This window comes from Stigmatopora argus, chromosome 3 (assembly GCF_051989625.1).
Source record: "Stigmatopora argus isolate UIUO_Sarg chromosome 3, RoL_Sarg_1.0, whole genome shotgun sequence".
In the NCBI taxonomy this organism is placed as follows: Eukaryota; Metazoa; Chordata; class Actinopteri; order Syngnathiformes; family Syngnathidae; genus Stigmatopora; species Stigmatopora argus.
Window position 1 is genome coordinate 4,739,075 of NC_135389.1, and position 16,197 is coordinate 4,755,271.

The 16,197-nt window shown below is 40.5% G+C and overlaps 1 protein-coding gene and 21 non-coding genes across 26 annotated transcripts in view; 6 read left to right on the forward strand and 16 right to left on the reverse strand.

Moving 5' to 3' along the window:
* poglut3 (protein O-glucosyltransferase 3) overlaps nucleotides 1-16,197 on the reverse strand; it is a 105,016-nt gene that overhangs the window by 62,739 nt on the left and 26,080 nt on the right. The window lies entirely within an intron of this gene.
* trnaa-ugc (transfer RNA alanine (anticodon UGC)) lies at nucleotides 1,526-1,598 on the reverse strand. The gene has a single exon. It is a non-coding gene; the product is annotated as a tRNA-Ala (tRNA).
* On the reverse strand, nucleotides 2,073-2,145 carry trnaa-agc (transfer RNA alanine (anticodon AGC)). Its single transcript has one exon. It is a non-coding gene; the product is annotated as a tRNA-Ala (tRNA).
* trnaa-ugc (transfer RNA alanine (anticodon UGC)) lies at nucleotides 3,049-3,121 on the reverse strand. Its single transcript has one exon. It is a non-coding gene; the product is annotated as a tRNA-Ala (tRNA).
* On the forward strand, nucleotides 3,226-3,307 carry trnas-gcu (transfer RNA serine (anticodon GCU)). The gene has a single exon. It is a non-coding gene; the product is annotated as a tRNA-Ser (tRNA).
* trnaa-agc (transfer RNA alanine (anticodon AGC)) lies at nucleotides 3,596-3,668 on the reverse strand. The gene has a single exon. It is a non-coding gene; the product is annotated as a tRNA-Ala (tRNA).
* trnaa-ugc (transfer RNA alanine (anticodon UGC)) lies at nucleotides 4,573-4,645 on the reverse strand. Its single transcript has one exon. It is a non-coding gene; the product is annotated as a tRNA-Ala (tRNA).
* Nucleotides 4,750-4,831, forward strand: trnas-gcu (transfer RNA serine (anticodon GCU)). Its single transcript has one exon. It is a non-coding gene; the product is annotated as a tRNA-Ser (tRNA).
* trnaa-ugc (transfer RNA alanine (anticodon UGC)) lies at nucleotides 6,096-6,168 on the reverse strand. Its single transcript has one exon. It is a non-coding gene; the product is annotated as a tRNA-Ala (tRNA).
* Nucleotides 6,643-6,715, reverse strand: trnaa-agc (transfer RNA alanine (anticodon AGC)). Its single transcript has one exon. It is a non-coding gene; the product is annotated as a tRNA-Ala (tRNA).
* trnaa-ugc (transfer RNA alanine (anticodon UGC)) lies at nucleotides 7,619-7,691 on the reverse strand. Its single transcript has one exon. It is a non-coding gene; the product is annotated as a tRNA-Ala (tRNA).
* trnas-gcu (transfer RNA serine (anticodon GCU)) lies at nucleotides 7,796-7,877 on the forward strand. The gene has a single exon. It is a non-coding gene; the product is annotated as a tRNA-Ser (tRNA).
* Nucleotides 8,166-8,238, reverse strand: trnaa-agc (transfer RNA alanine (anticodon AGC)). The gene has a single exon. It is a non-coding gene; the product is annotated as a tRNA-Ala (tRNA).
* On the forward strand, nucleotides 9,317-9,398 carry trnas-gcu (transfer RNA serine (anticodon GCU)). The gene has a single exon. It is a non-coding gene; the product is annotated as a tRNA-Ser (tRNA).
* On the reverse strand, nucleotides 10,663-10,735 carry trnaa-ugc (transfer RNA alanine (anticodon UGC)). Its single transcript has one exon. It is a non-coding gene; the product is annotated as a tRNA-Ala (tRNA).
* trnas-gcu (transfer RNA serine (anticodon GCU)) lies at nucleotides 10,840-10,921 on the forward strand. The gene has a single exon. It is a non-coding gene; the product is annotated as a tRNA-Ser (tRNA).
* trnaa-agc (transfer RNA alanine (anticodon AGC)) lies at nucleotides 11,210-11,282 on the reverse strand. Its single transcript has one exon. It is a non-coding gene; the product is annotated as a tRNA-Ala (tRNA).
* Nucleotides 12,363-12,444, forward strand: trnas-gcu (transfer RNA serine (anticodon GCU)). Its single transcript has one exon. It is a non-coding gene; the product is annotated as a tRNA-Ser (tRNA).
* Nucleotides 12,733-12,805, reverse strand: trnaa-agc (transfer RNA alanine (anticodon AGC)). The gene has a single exon. It is a non-coding gene; the product is annotated as a tRNA-Ala (tRNA).
* Nucleotides 14,254-14,326, reverse strand: trnaa-agc (transfer RNA alanine (anticodon AGC)). Its single transcript has one exon. It is a non-coding gene; the product is annotated as a tRNA-Ala (tRNA).
* Nucleotides 15,230-15,302, reverse strand: trnaa-ugc (transfer RNA alanine (anticodon UGC)). The gene has a single exon. It is a non-coding gene; the product is annotated as a tRNA-Ala (tRNA).
* Nucleotides 15,777-15,849, reverse strand: trnaa-agc (transfer RNA alanine (anticodon AGC)). Its single transcript has one exon. It is a non-coding gene; the product is annotated as a tRNA-Ala (tRNA).

A 16,197-nucleotide genomic window follows, 5' to 3' on the forward strand; every position in this document is an offset into this window, starting at 1 on the left:
GATACTCAAAGCGTTTCTGCATTCAGACATCATCCATGGCATTTTATACAAGTAAACACTCACATAGTGAGGAATGTGAGGACCAGGGGTGCTATCTCTCCTGAGGAAAGAATTTACACTCTCCCCAGAATCAATTCCTCAAGTACAGAAAACTTGGTAAGGCAAAGTCTTGGATACATTACAGACTTTTTTAAGCATGGGTGCTAACTTTAATCAAGGTATTGACTCTGGTCCAATCTGCCCACCTTAACAACGATGGGCACTAATTGGGGCAACAGAACTCTTGCAAAACATTGTGTCTTTGAATGTTTTCAGAAAAAAGAATCATAAAAGCCCAAAAACTGGTAAAGATTAGTCTAGTCACGAGATTAGGGTATAGTTTTTCATCGTACAAAGTCTGCTGGAATAGGCTCAAGCACCCTGCTACCCTGAACAAAAAAAGCAGTGTTAAAAATGAATGAATGATAAATTTCGACCACATTTTGAAAGTCAAATTTTCTTAAAAGCCAAGCATGCTAAATCATCCAAGCGACGACAAAAATGAGCTGATTGGAGAATGTGGGCATCGATCCCACTGCCTCTCACATGCAAAGCGAGCGCTCTACTACTTGAGCTAATTCCCCTTCAAACACTATATGCCCTCAAACACTATATGCCCTTCTGATCTCTTTGTTGAAGGACGTCAATAAAAACAATGACATTGATCAAATTTCTTCAATGTTACACCAAATATTCAATGTCCAGACCTAAATTTCACGAAAACACAGACATGCTTCTAAAGACTTGTCTCTTTCAGTAATAAAGGCACTGTGAAGTTGCAATTGGAAACTGGGGGTAATTTGTCATTCTTCCTTGATCTGTGGGTCTGCTAGAAATTCAATGTGGAGTCCTTAATGTTTGTGGATGTTATGCATTGTCCTAACCGAAAAAACGGCACCTGTCTGTTAAATACAGTTCACCTTTTGGTTTAGTAACGATACTCAAAGCGTTTCTGCATTCAGACATCATTCATGGCATTTTAGACAAGTAAACACTCACATAGTGAGGAATGTGAGGACCAGGGGTGCTATCTCTCCTGAGGAAAGAATTTACACTCTCCCCAAAATCAATTCCTGAAGTACAGAAAACTTGGTAAGGCAAAGTCTTGGATACATTACAGACTTTTTTAAGCATGGGTGCTAACTTTAACCAAGGTATTGACTCTGGTCAAATCTGCCCACCTTAACAACGATGGGCACTAATTGGGGCAACAGAACTCTTGCAAAACATTGTGTCTTTGAATGTTTTCAGAAAAAAAGAATCATAAAAGCCCCAAAATTGGTAAAGATTAGTCTAGTCACGAGATTAGGGTATAGTTTTTCATCGTACAAAGTCTGCTGGGATAGGCTCAAGCACCCTGCTACCCTGAACAGAAAAAGCAGTGTTAAAAATGAATGAATGATACATTTCGACCACATATTGAAAGTCAAATTTTCTAAAAGCCAAGCATGCTAAATCATCCAAGCGACGACAAAAAGGAGCTGATTGGAGAATGTGGGCATCGATCCCACTGCCTCTCACATGCAAAGCGAGCGCTCTACCACTTGAGCTAATTCCCCTCCTGCTGTACAGTCTTTGCACGAGAAAATAAGTTATCATATTCTAGGGATTCGAGGGCAATATGTGACTCTCATTGATTCCCACGTACCTCAACATACCAGGCTGTGAGGTGACCGAGAGGTTAAGGTGATGGACTGCTAATCCATTGTGTTCTACATGCATGGGTTCGAAACCCATCCTCATCGTGTGTTTTCTCTAATGTCTCTCTGTGCCAGTTAGCATGGGTGAAGTTTGATCTTCAACATCATAACACACCATTAGAAAAGGACCTACCTACACTTAAGAAGCGTGAGTGACATTTTTACTTACGATTTTTTCTCTGCGCCATTGTGCCCACAATACTAAAAATGCATCCACAATGGGCCTATTCATTTCCTGCAAAATGATACTGCCTTCGACCATTTCCAGAAATACAAATTTAAAACAAAAACAGACTTGGTGCTTTGACCAAGGGAACAAAAGTTGGTTCCTCATGGAGAATGTGGGCATCGATCCCACTGCCTCTCACATGCTAAGCGAGCGCTCTACCACTTGAGCTAATTCCCCTTCAAACAATATATGCCCTTCAAACACTATATGCCCTTCTGATCTCTTTGTTGAAGGACGTCAATAAAAACAATGACATTGATCAAATTTCTTCAATGTTACACCAAATATTCAATGTCCAGACCTAAATTTCACGAAAACACAGACATGCTTCTAAAGACTTGTCTCTTTCAGTAATAAAGGCACTGTGAAGTTGCAATTGGAAACTGGGGGTAATTTGTCATTCTTCCTTGATCTGTGGGTCTGCTCGAAATTCAATGTGGAGTCCTTACTGTTTGTGGATGTTATGCATTGTCCTTACAGAATAAACGGCACCTGTCTGTTAAATACAGTTCACCTTTTGGTTTAGTAATGATACTCAAAGCATTTCTGCATTCAGACATCATCCATGGCATTTTATACAAGTAAACACTCACATAGTGAGGAATGTGAGGACCAGGGGTGCTATCTCTCCTGAGGAAAGAATTTACACTCTCCCCAGAATCAATTCCTCAAGTACAGAAAACTTGGTAAGGCAAAGTCTTGGATACATTACAGACTTTTTTAAGCATGGGTGCTAACTTTAATCAAGGTATTGACTCTGGTCCAATCTGCCCACCTTAACAACGATGGGCACTAATTGGGGCAACAGAACTCTTGCAAAACATTGTGTCTTTGAATGTTTTCAGAAAAAAAGAATCATAAAAGCCCAAAAACTGGTAAAGATTAGTTTAGTCACGAGATTAGGGTATAGTTTTTCATCGTACAAAGTCTGCTGGGATAGGCTCAAGCACCCTGCTACCCTGAACAGAAAAAGCAGTGTTAAAAATGAATGAATGATACATTTCGACCACATATTGAAAGTCAAATTTTCTAAAAGCCAAGCATGCTAAATCATCCAAGCGACGAAAAAAAGGAGCTGATTGGAGAATGTGGGCATCGATCCCACTGCCTCTCACATGCAAAGCGAGCGCTCTACCACTTGAGCTAATTCCCCTCCTGCTGTACAGTCTTTGCACAAGAAAATAAGTTATCATATTCTAGGGATTCGAGGGCAATATGTGACTCTCATTGATTCCCACATACCTCAAAATCATAGGCGATGAGGTGACCGAGAGGTTAAGGTGATGGACTGCTAATCCATTGTGTTCTACACGCATGGGTTCGAAACCCATCCTCGTCGTGTGTTTTCTCTAATGTCTCTCTGTGCCAGTTAGCATGGGTGAAGTTTGATCTTCAACATCATAACACACCATTAGAAAAGGACCTACCTACACTTAAGAAGCGTGAGTGACATTTTTACTTACGATTTTTTCTCTGCGCCATTGTGCCCACAATACTAAAAATGCATCCACAATGGGCCTATTCATTTCCTGCAAAATGATACTGCCTTCGACCATTTCCAGAAATACAAATTTAAAACAAAAACAGACTTGGTGCTTTGACCAAGGGAACAAAAATAGGTTCCTCATGGAGAATGTGGGCATCGATCCCACTGCCTCTCACATGCTAAGCGAGCGCTCTACCACTTGAGCTAATTCCCCTTCAAACAATACATGCCCTTCAAACACTATATGCCCTTCTGATCTCTTTGTTGAAGGACGTCAATAAAAACAATGACATTGATCAAATTTCTTCAATGTTACACCAAATATTCAATGTCCAGACCTAAATTTCACGAAAACACAGACATGCTTCTAAAGACTTGTCTCTTTCAGTAATAAAGGCACTGTGAAGTTGCAATTGGAAACTGGGGGTAATTTGTCATTCTTCCTTGATCTGTGGGTCTGCTCGAAATTCAATGTGGAGTCCTTACTGTTTGTGGATGTTATGCATTGTCCTTACAGAATAAACGGCACCTGTCTGTTAAATACAGTTCACCTTTTGGTTTAGTAATGATACTCAAAGCGTTTCTGCATTCAGACATCATCCATGGCATTTTATACAAGTAAACACTCACATAGTGAGGAATGTGAGGACCAGGGGTGCTATCTCTCCTGAGGAAAGAATTTACACTCTCCCCAGAATCAATTCCTCAAGTACAGAAAACTTGGTAAGGCAAAGTCTTGGATACATTACAGACTTTTTTAAGCATGGGTGCTAACTTTAATCAAGGTATTGACTCTGGTCCAATCTGCCCACCTTAACAACGATGGGCACTAATTGGGGCAACAGAACTCTTGCAAAACATTGTGTCTTTGAATGTTTTCAGAAAAAAGAATCATAAAAACCCCAAAAACTGGTAAAGATTAGTTTAGTCACGAGATTAGGGTATAGTTTTTCATCGTACAAAGTCTGCTGGGATAGGCTCAAGCACCCTGCTACCCTGAACAGAAAAAGCAGTGTTAAAAATGAATGAATGATACATTTCGACCACATATTGAAAGTCAAATTTTCTTAAAAGCCAAGCATGCTAAATCATCCAAGCGACGACAAAAAGGAGTTGATTGGAGAATGTGGGCATCGATCCCACTGCCTCTCACATGCAAAGCGAGCGCTCTACCACTTGAGCTAATTCCCCTCCTGCTGTACAGTCTTTGCACGAGAAAATAAGTTATCATATTCTAGGGATTCGAGGGCAATATGTGACTCTCATTGATTCCCACGTACCTCAACATCATAGGCAATGAGGTGACCGAGAGGTTAAGGTGATGGACTGCTAATCCATTGTGTTCTACACGCATGGGTTCGAAACCCATCCTCATCGTGTGTTTTCTCTAATGTCTCTCTGTGCCAGTTAGCATGGGTGAAGTTTGATCTTCAACATCATAACACACCATTCGAAAAGGACCTACCTACACTTAAGAAGCGTGAGTGACATTTTTACTTACGATTTTTTCTCTGCGCCATTGTGCCCACAATACTAAAAATGCATCCACAATGGGCCTATTCATTTCCTGCAAAATGATACTGCCTTCGACCATTTCCAGAAATACAAATTTAAAACAAAAACAGACTTGGTGCTTTGACCAAGGGAACAAAAGTAGGTTCCTCATGGAGAATGTGGGCATCGATCCCACTGCCTCTCACATGCTAAGCGAGCGCTCTACCACTTGATCTAATTCCCCTTCAAACAATATATGCCCTTCAAACACTATATGCCCTTCTGATCTCTTTGTTGAAGGACGTCAATAAAAACAATGACATTGATCAAATTTCTTCAATGTTACACCAAATATTCAATGTCCAGACCTAAATTTCACGAAAACACAGACATGCTTCTAAAGACTTGTCTCTATCAGTAATAAAGGCACTGTGAAGTTGCAATTGGAAACTGGGGGTAATTTGTCATTCTTCCTTGATCTGTGGGTCTGCTCGAAATTCAATGTGGAGTCCTTACTGTTTGTGGATGTTATGCATTGTCCTTACAGAATAAACGGCACCTGTCTGTTAAATACAGTTCACCTTTTGGTTTAGTAATGATACTCAAAGCATTTCTGCATTCAGACATCATCCATGGCATTTTATACAAGTAAACACTCACATAGTGAGGAATGTGAGGACCAGGGGTGCTATCTCTCCTGAGGAAATAATTTACACTCTCCCCAGAATCAATTCCTCAAGTACAGAAAACTTGGTAAGGCAAAGTCTTGGATACATTACAGACTTTTTTAAGCATGGGTGCTAACTTTAATCAAGGTATTGACTCTGGTCCAATCTGCCCACCTTAACAACGATGGGCACTAATTGGGGCAACAGAACTCTTGCAAAACATTGTGTCTTTGAATGTTTTCAGAAAAAAGAATCATGAAAAGCCCAAAAACTGGTAAAGATTAGTTTAGTCACGAGATTAGGGTATAGTTTTTCATCGTACAAAGTCTGCTGGGATAGGCTCAAGCACCCTGCTACCCTGAACAGAAAAAGCAGTGTTAAAAATGAATGAATGATACATTTCGACCACATATTGAAAGTCAAATTTTCTAAAAGCCAAGCATGCTAAATCATCCAAGCGACGACAAAAAGGAGCTGAATGGAGAATGTGGGCATCGATCCCACTGCCTCTCACATGCAAAGCGAGCGCTCTACCACTTGAGCTAATTCCCCTCCTGCTGTACAGTCTTTGCACGAGAAAATAAGTTATCATATTCTAGGGATTCGAGGGCAATATGTGACTCTCATTGATTCCCACGTACCTCAACATAATAGGCTGTGAGGTGACCGAGAGGTTAAGGTGATGGACTGCTAATCCATTGTGTTCTACACGCAAGGGTTCGAAACCCATCCTCATCGTGTGTTTTCTCTAATGTCTCTCTGTGCCAGTTAGCATGGGTGAAGTTTGATCTTCAACATCATAACACACCATTAGAAAAGGACCTACCTACACTTAAGAAGCGTGAGTGACATTTTTACTTACGATTTTTTCTCTGCGCCATTGTGCCCACAATACTAAAAATGCATCCACAATGGGCCTATTCATTTCCTGCAAAATGATACTGCCTTCGACCATTTCCAGAAATACAAATTTAAAACAAAAACAGACTTGGTGCTTTGACCAAGGGAACAAAAGTAGGTTCCTCATGGAGAATGTGGGCATCGATCCCACTGCCTCTCACATGCTAAGCGAGCGCTCTACCACTTGAGCTAATTCCCCTTCAAACAATATATGCCCTTCAAACACTATATGCCCTTCTGATCTCTTTGTTGAAGGACGTCAATAAAAACAATGACATTGATCAAATTTCTTCAATGTTACACCAAATATTCAATGTCCAGACCTAAATTTCACGAAAACACAGACATGCTTCTAAAGACTTGTCTCTTTCAGTAATAAAGGCACTGTGAAGTTGCAATTGGAAACTGGGGGTAATTTGTCATTCTTCCTTGATCTGTGGGTCTGCTCGAAATTCAATGTGGAGTCCTTACTGTTTGTGGATGTTATGCATTGTCCTTACAGAATAAACGGCACCTGTCTGTTAAATACAGTTCACCTTTTGGTTTAGTAATGATACTCAAAGCGTTTCTGCATTCAGACATCATCCATGGCATTTTATACAAGTAAACACTCACATAGTGAGGAATGTGAGGACCAGGGGTGCTATCTCTCCTGAGGAAAGAATTTACACTCTCCCCAGAATCAATTCCTCAAGTACAGAAAACTTGGTAAGGCAAAGTCTTGGATACATTACAGACTTTTTTAAGCATGGGTGCTAACTTTAATCAAGGTATTGACTCTGGTCCAATCTGCCCACCTTAACAACGATGGGCACTAATTGGGGCAACAGAACTCTTGCAAAACATTGTGTCTTTGAATGTTTTCAGAAAAAAGAATCATAAAAGCCCAAAAACTGGTAAAGATTAGTTTAGTCACGAGATTAGGGTATAGTTTTTCATCGTACAAAGTCTGCTGGGATAGGCTCAAGCACCCTGCTACCCTGAACAGAAAAAGCAGTGTTAAAAATGAATGAATGATACATTTCGACCACATATTGAAAGTCAAATTTTCTTAAAAGCCAAGCATGCTAAATCATCCAAGCGACGACAAAAAGGAGTTGATTGGAGAATGTGGGCATCGATCCCACTGCCTCTCACATGCAAAGCGAGCGCTCTACCACTTGAGCTAATTCCCCTCCTGCTGTACAGTCTTTGCACGAGAAAATAAGTTATCATATTCTAGGGATTCGAGGGCAATATGTGACTCTCATTGATTCCCACGTACCTCAACATCATAGGCAATGAGGTGACCGAGAGGTTAAGGTGATGGACTGCTAATCCATTGTGTTCTACACGCATGGGTTCGAAACCCATCCTCATCGTGTGTTTTCTCTAATGTCTCTCTGTGCCAGTTAGCATGGGTGAAGTTTGATCTTCAACATCATAACACACCATTCGAAAAGGACCTACCTACACTTAAGAAGCGTGAGTGGCATTTTTACTTACGATTTTTTCTCTGCGCCATTGTGCCCACAATACTAAAAATGCATCCACAATGGGCCTATTCATTTCCTGCAAAATGATACTGCCTTCGACCATTTCCAGAAATACAAATTTAAAACAAAAACAGACTTGGTGCTTTGACCAAGGGAACTAAAGTAGGTTCCTCATGGAGAATGTGGGCATCGATCCCACTGCCTCTCACATGCTAAGCGAGCGCTCTACCACTTGAGCTAATTCCCCTTCAAACAATATATGCACTTCAAACACTACATGCCCTTCTGATCTCTTTGTTGAAGGACGTCAATAAAAACAATGACATTGATCAAATTTCTTCAATGTTACACCAAATATTCAATGTCCAGACCTAAATTTCACGAAAACACAGACATGCTTCTAAAGACTTGTCTCTTTCAGTAATAAAGGCACTGTGAAGTTGCAATTGGAAACTGGGGGTAATTTGTCATTCTTCCTTGATCTGTGGGTCTGCTCGAAATTCAATGTGGAGTCCTTACTGTTTGTGGATGTTATGCATTGTCCTTACAGAATAAACGGCACCTGTCTGTTAAATACAGTTCACCTTTTGGTTTAGTAATGATACTCAAAGCATTTCTGCATTCAGACATCATCCATGGCATTTTATACAAGTAAACACTCACATAGTGAGGAATGTGAGGACCAGGGGTGCTATCTCTCCTGAGGAAAGAATTTACACTCTCCCCAGAATCAATTCCTCAAGTACAGAAAACTTGGTAAGGCAAAGTCTTGGATACATTACAGACTTTTTTAAGCATGGGTGCTAACTTTAATCAAGGTATTGACTCTGGTCCAATCTGCCCACCTTAACAACGATGGGCACTAATTGGGGCAACAGAACTCTTGCAAAACATTGTGTCTTTGAATGTTTTCAGAAAAAAATCATAAAAGCCCAAAAACTGGTAAAGATGAGTTTAGTCACGAGATAAGGGTATAGTTTTTCATCGTACAAAGTCTGCTGGGATAGGCTCAAGCACCCTGCTACCCTGAACAGAAAAAGCAGTGTTAAAAATGAATGAATGATACATTTCGACCACATATTGAAAGTCAAATTTTCTTAAAAGCCAAGCATGCTAAATCATCCAAGCGACGACAAAAAGGAGCTGATTGGAGACTGTGGGCATCAATCCCAATGCCTCTCACATGCAAAGCGAGCGCTCTACCACTTGAGCTAATTCCCCTCCTGCTGTACAGTCTTTGCACGAGAAAATAAGTTATCATATTCTAGGGATTCGAGGGCAATATGTGACTCTCATTGATTCCCACGTACCTCAACATCATAGGCAATGAGGTGACCGAGAGGTTAAGGTGATGGACTGCTAATCCATTGTGTTCTACACGCATGGGTTCGAAACCCATCCTCATCGTGTGTTTTCTCTAATGTCTCTCTGTGCCAGTTAGCATGGGTGAAGTTTGATCTTCAACATCATAACACACCATTCGAAAAGGACCTACCTACACTTAAGAAGCGTGAGTGACATTTTTACTTACGATTTTTTCTCTGCGCCATTGTGCCCACAATACTAAAAATGCATCCACAATGGGCCTATTCATTTCCTGCAAAATGATACTGCCTTCGACCATTTCCAGAAATACAAATTTAAAACAAAAACAGACTTGGTGCTTTGACCAAGGGAACAAAAGTAGGTTCCTCATGGAGAATGTGGGCATCGATCCCACTGCCTCTCACATGCTAAGCGAGCGCTCTACCACTTGATCTAATTCCCCTTCAAACAATATATGCCCTTCAAACACTATATGCCCTTCTGATCTCTTTGTTGAAGGACGTCAATAAAAACAATGACATTGATCAAATTTCTTCAATGTTACACCAAATATTCAATGTCCAGACCTAAATTTCACGAAAACACAGACATGCTTCTAAAGACTTGTCTCTTTCAGTAATAAAGGCACTGTGAAGTTGCAATTGGAAACTGGGGGTAATTTGTCATTCTTCCTTGATCTGTGGGTCTGCTCGAAATTCAATGTGGAGTCCTTACTGTTTGTGGATGTTATGCATTGTCCTTACAGAATAAACGGCACCTGTCTGTTAAATACAGTTCACCTTTTGGTTTAGTAATGATACTCAAAGCATTTCTGCATTCAGACATCATCCATGGCATTTTATACAAGTAAACACTCACATAGTGAGGAATGTGAGGACCAGGGGTGCTATCTCTCCTGAGGAAATAATTTACACTCTCCCCAGAATCAATTCCTCAAGTACAGAAAACTTGGTAAGGCAAAGTCTTGGATACATTACAGACTTTTTTAAGCATGGGTGCTAACTTTAATCAAGGTATTGACTCTGGTCCAATCTGCCCACCTTAACAACGATGGGCACTAATTGGGGCAACAGAACTCTTGCAAAACATTGTGTCTTTGAATGTTTTCAGAAAAAAGAATCATGAAAAGCCCAAAAACTGGTAAAGATTAGTTTAGTCACGAGATTAGGGTATAGTTTTTCATCGTACAAAGTCTGCTGGGATAGGCTCAAGCACCCTGCTACCCTGAACAGAAAAAGCAGTGTTAAAAATGAATGAATGATACATTTCGACCACATATTGAAAGTCAAATTTTCTAAAAGCCAAGCATGCTAAATCATCCAAGCGACGACAAAAAGGAGCTGAATGGAGAATGTGGGCATCGATCCCACTGCCTCTCACATGCAAAGCGAGCGCTCTACCACTTGAGCTAATTCCCCTCCTGCTGTACAGTCTTTGCACGAGAAAATAAGTTATCATATTCTAGGGATTCGAGGGCAATATGTGACTCTCATTGATTCCCACGTACCTCAACATAATAGGCTGTGAGGTGACCGAGAGGTTAAGGTGATGGACTGCTAATCCATTGTGTTCTACACGCATGGGTTCGAAACCCATCCTCATCGTGTGTTTTCTCTAATGTCTCTCTGTGCCAGTTAGCATGGGTGAAGTTTGATCTTCAACATCATAACACACCATTAGAAAAGGACCTACCTACACTTAAGAAGCGTGAGTGACATTTTTACTTACGATTTTTTCTCTGCGCCATTGTGCCCACAATACTAAAAATGCATCCACAATGGGCCTATTCATTTCCTGCAAAATGATACTGCCTTCGACCATTTCCAGAAATACAAATTTAAAACAAAAACAGACTTGGTGCTTTGACCAAGGGAACAAAAGTAGGTTCCTCATGGAGAATGTGGGCATCGATCCCACTGCCTCTCACATGCTAAGCGAGCGCTCTACCACTTGAGCTAATTCCCCTTCAAACAATATATGCCCTTCAAACACTATATGCCCTTCTGATCTCTTTGTTGAAGGACGTCAATAAAAACAATGACATTGATCAAATTTCTTCAATGTTACACCAAATATTCAATGTCCAGACCTAAATTTCACGAAAACACAGACATGCTTCTAAAGACTTGTCTCTTTCAGTAATAAAGGCACTGTGAAGTTGCAATTGGAAACTGGGGGTAATTTGTCATTCTTCCTTGATCTGTGGGTCTGCTCGAAATTCAATGTGGAGTCCTTACTGTTTGTGGATGTTATGCATTGTCCTTACAGAATAAACGGCACCTGTCTGTTAAATACAGTTCACCTTTTGGTTTAGTAATGATACTCAAAGCGTTTCTGCATTCAGACATCATCCATGGCATTTTATACAAGTAAACACTCACATAGTGAGGAATGTGAGGACCAGGGGTGCTATCTCTCCTGAGGAAAGAATTTACACTCTCCCCAGAATCAATTCCTCAAGTACAGAAAACTTGGTAAGGCAAAGTCTTGGATACATTACAGACTTTTTTAAGCATGGGTGCTAACTTTAATCAAGGTATTGACTCTGGTCCAATCTGCCCACCTTAACAACGATGGGCACTAATTGGGGCAACAGAACTCTTGCAAAACATTGTGTCTTTGAATGTTTTCAGAAAAAAGAATCATAAAAGCCCAAAAACTGGTAAAGATTAGTTTAGTCACGAGATTAGGGTATAGTTTTTCATCGTACAAAGTCTGCTGGGATAGGCTCAAGCACCCTGCTACCCTGAACAGAAAAAGCAGTGTTAAAAATGAATGAATGATACATTTCGACCACATATTGAAAGTCAAATTTTCTTAAAAGCCAAGCATGCTAAATCATCCAAGCGACGACAAAAAGGAGTTGATTGGAGAGTGTGGGCATCGATCCCACTGCCTCTCACATGCAAAGCGAGCGCTCTACCACTTGAGCTAATTCCCCTCCTGCTGTACAGTCTTTGCACGAGAAAATAAGTTATCATATTCTAGGGATTCGAGGGCAATATGTGACTCTCATTGATTCCCACGTACCTCAACATCATAGGCAATGAGGTGACCGAGAGGTTAAGGTGATGGACTGCTAATCCATTGTGTTCTACACGCATGGGTTCGAAACCCATCCTCATCGTGTGTTTTCTCTAATGTCTCTCTGTGCCAGTTAGCATGGGTGAAGTTTGATCTTCAACATCATAACACACCATTCGAAAAGGACCTACCTACACTTAAGAAGCGTGAGTGGCATTTTTACTTACGATTTTTTCTCTGCGCCATTGTGCCCACAATACTAAAAATGCATCCACAATGGGCCTATTCATTTCCTGCAAAATGATACTGCCTTCGACCATTTCCAGAAATACAAATTTAAAACAAAAACAGACTTGGTGCTTTGACCAAGGGAACTAAAGTAGGTTCCTCATGGAGAATGTGGGCATCGATCCCACTGCCTCTCACATGCTAAGCGAGCGCTCTACCACTTGAGCTAATTCCCCTTCAAACAATATATGCACTTCAAACACTACATGCCCTTCTGATCTCTTTGTTGAAGGACGTCAATAAAAACAATGACATTGATCAAATTTCTTCAATGTTACACCAAATATTCAATGTCCAGACCTAAATTTCACGAAAACACAGACATGCTTCTAAAGACTTGTCTCTTTCAGTAATAAAGGCACTGTGAAGTTGCAATTGGAAACTGGGGGTAATTTGTCATTCTTCCTTGATCTGTGGGTCTGCTCGAAATTCAATGTGGAGTCCTTACTGTTTGTGGATGTTATGCATTGTCCTTACAGAATAAACGGCACCTGTCTGTTAAATACAGTTCACCTTTTGGTTTAGTAATGATACTCAAAGCATTTCTGCATTCAGACATCATCCATGGCATTTTATACAAGTAAACACTCACATAGTGAGGAATGTGAGGACCAGGGGTGCTATCTCTCCTGAGGAAAGAATTTACACTCTCCCCAGAATCAATTCCTCAAGTACAGAAAACTTGGTAAGGCAAAGTCTTGGATACATTACAGACTTTTTTAAGCATGGGTGCTAACTTTAATCAAGGTATTGACTCTGGTCCAATCTGCCCACCTTAACAACGATGGGCACTAATTGGGGCAACAGAACTCTTGCAAAACATTGTGTCTTTGAATGTTTTCAGAAAAAAATCATAAAAGCCCAAAAACTGGTAAAGATGAGTTTAGTCACGAGATAAGGGTATAGTTTTTCATCGTACAAAGTCTGCTGGGATAGGCTCAAGCACCCTGCTACCCTGAACAGAAAAAGCAGTGTTAAAAATGAATGAATGATACATTTCGACCACATATTGAAAGTCAAATTTTCTTAAAAGCCAAGCATGCTAAATCATCCAAGCGACGACAAAAAGGAGCTGATTGGAGACTGTGGGCATCAATCCCAATGCCTCTCACATGCAAAGCGAGCGCTCTACCACTTGAGCTAATTCCCCTCCTGCTGTACAGTCTTTGCACAAGAAAATAAGTTATCATATTCTAGGGATTCGAGGGCAATATGTGACTCTCATTGATTCCCACGTACCTCAACATAATAGGCTATGAGGTGACCGAGAGGTTGAGGTGATGGACTGCTAATTCATTGTGTTCTACACCTATGGGTTCGAATCCCATCCTCATCATGTGTTTTCTGTAATGTCTCTCTGTGCCAGTTAGCATGGGTGAAGTTTGATCTTCAACATCATAACACACCATTCGAAAAGGACCTACCTACACTTAAGAAGCGTGAGTGGAATTTTTACTTACGATTTTTTCTCTGCGCCATTGTGCCCACAATACTAAAAATGCATCCACAATGGGCCTATTCATTTCCTGCAAAATGATACTGCCTTCGACCATTTCCAGAAATACAAATTTAAAACAAAAACAGACTTGGTGCTTTGACCAAGGGAACAAAAGTAGATTCCTCATGGAGAATGTGGGCATCGATCCCACTGCCTCTCACATGCTAAGCGAGCGCTCTACCACTTGAGCTAATTCCCCTTCAAACAATATATGCCCTTCAAATACTATATGCCCTTCTGATCTCTTTGTTGAAGGACGTCAATAAAAACAATGACATTGATCAAATTTCTTCAATGTTACACCAAATATTCAATGTCCAGACCTAAATTTCACGAAAACACAGACATGCTTCTAAAGACTTGTCTCTTTCAGTAATAAAGGCACTGTGAAGTTGCAATTGGAAACTGGGGGTAATTTGTCATTCTTCCTTGATCTGTGGGTCTGCTCGAAATTCAATGTGGAGTCCTTACTGTTTGTGGATGTTATGCATTGTCCTTGCAGAATAAACGGCACCTGTCTGTTAAATACAGTTCACCTTTTGGTTTAGTAATGATACTCAAAGCGTTTCTGCATTCAGACATCATCCATGGCATTTTATACAAGTAAACACTCACATAGTGAGGAATGTGAGGACCAGGGGTGCTATCTCTCCTGAGGAGAGAATTTACACTCTCCCCAGAATCAATTCCTCAAGTACAGAAAACTTGGTAAGGCAAAGTCTTGGATACATTACAGACTTTTTTAAGCATGGGTGCTAACTTTAATCAAGGTATTGACTCTGGTCCAATCTGCCCACCTTAACAACGATGGGCACTAATTGGGGCAACAGAACTCTTGCAAAACATTGTGTCTTTGAATGTTTTCAGAAAAAAGAATCATAAAAGCCCAAAAACTGGTAAAGATTAGTCTAGTCACGAGATTAGGGTATAGTTTTTCATCGTACAAAGTCTGCTGGGATAGGCTCAAGCACCCTGCTACCATGAACAAAAAAAACAGTGTTAAAAATGAATGAATGATAAATTTCGACCACATATTGAAAGTCAAATTTTCTTAAAAGCCAAGCATGCTAAATCATCCAAGCGACGACAAAAAGGAGCTGATTGGAGAATGTGGGCATCGATCCCACTGCCTCTCACATGCAAAGCGAGCGCTCTACCACTTGAGCTAATTCCCCTCCTGCTGTACAGTCTTTGCACGAGAAAATAAGTTATTATATTCTAGGGATTCGAGGGCAATATGTGACTCTCATTGATTCCGACGTACCTCAACATAATAGGCGATGAGGTGACCGAGAGGTTAAGGTGATGGACTGCTAATCCATTGTGTTCTACACCTATGGGTTCAAATCCCATACTCATCGTGTGTTTTCTGTAATGTCTCTCTGTGCCAGTTAGCATGGGTGAAGTTTGATCTTCAACATCATAACACACCATTCGAAAAGGACCTACCTACACTTAAGAAGCGTGAGTGGCATTTTTACTTACGATTTTTTCTCTGCGCCATTGTGCCCACAATACTAAAAATGCATCCACAATGGGCCTATTCATTTCCTGCAAAATGATACTGCCTTTGACCATTTCCAGAAATACAAATTTAAAACAAAAACAGACTTGGTGCTTTGACCAAGGGAACAAAAGTAGGTTCCTCATGGAGAATGTGGGCATCGATCCCACTGCCTCTCACATGCTAAGCGAGCGCTCTACCACTTGAGCTAATTCCCCTTCAAACAATAAATGCACTTCAAACACTACATGCCCTTCTGATCTCTTTGTTGAAGGACGTCAATAAAAACAATGACATTGATCAAATTTCTTCAATGTTACACCAAATATTCAATGTCCAGACCTAAATTTCACGAAAACACAGACATGCTTCTAAAGACTTGTCTCTTTCAGTAATAAAGGCACTGTGAAGTTGCAATTGGAAACTGGGGGTAATTTGTCATTCTTCCTTGATCTGTGGGTCTGCTCGAAATTCAATGTGGAGTCCTTACTGTTTGTGGATGTTATGCATTGTCCTTACAGAATAAACGGCACCTGTCTGTTAAATACAGTTCACCTTTTGGTTTA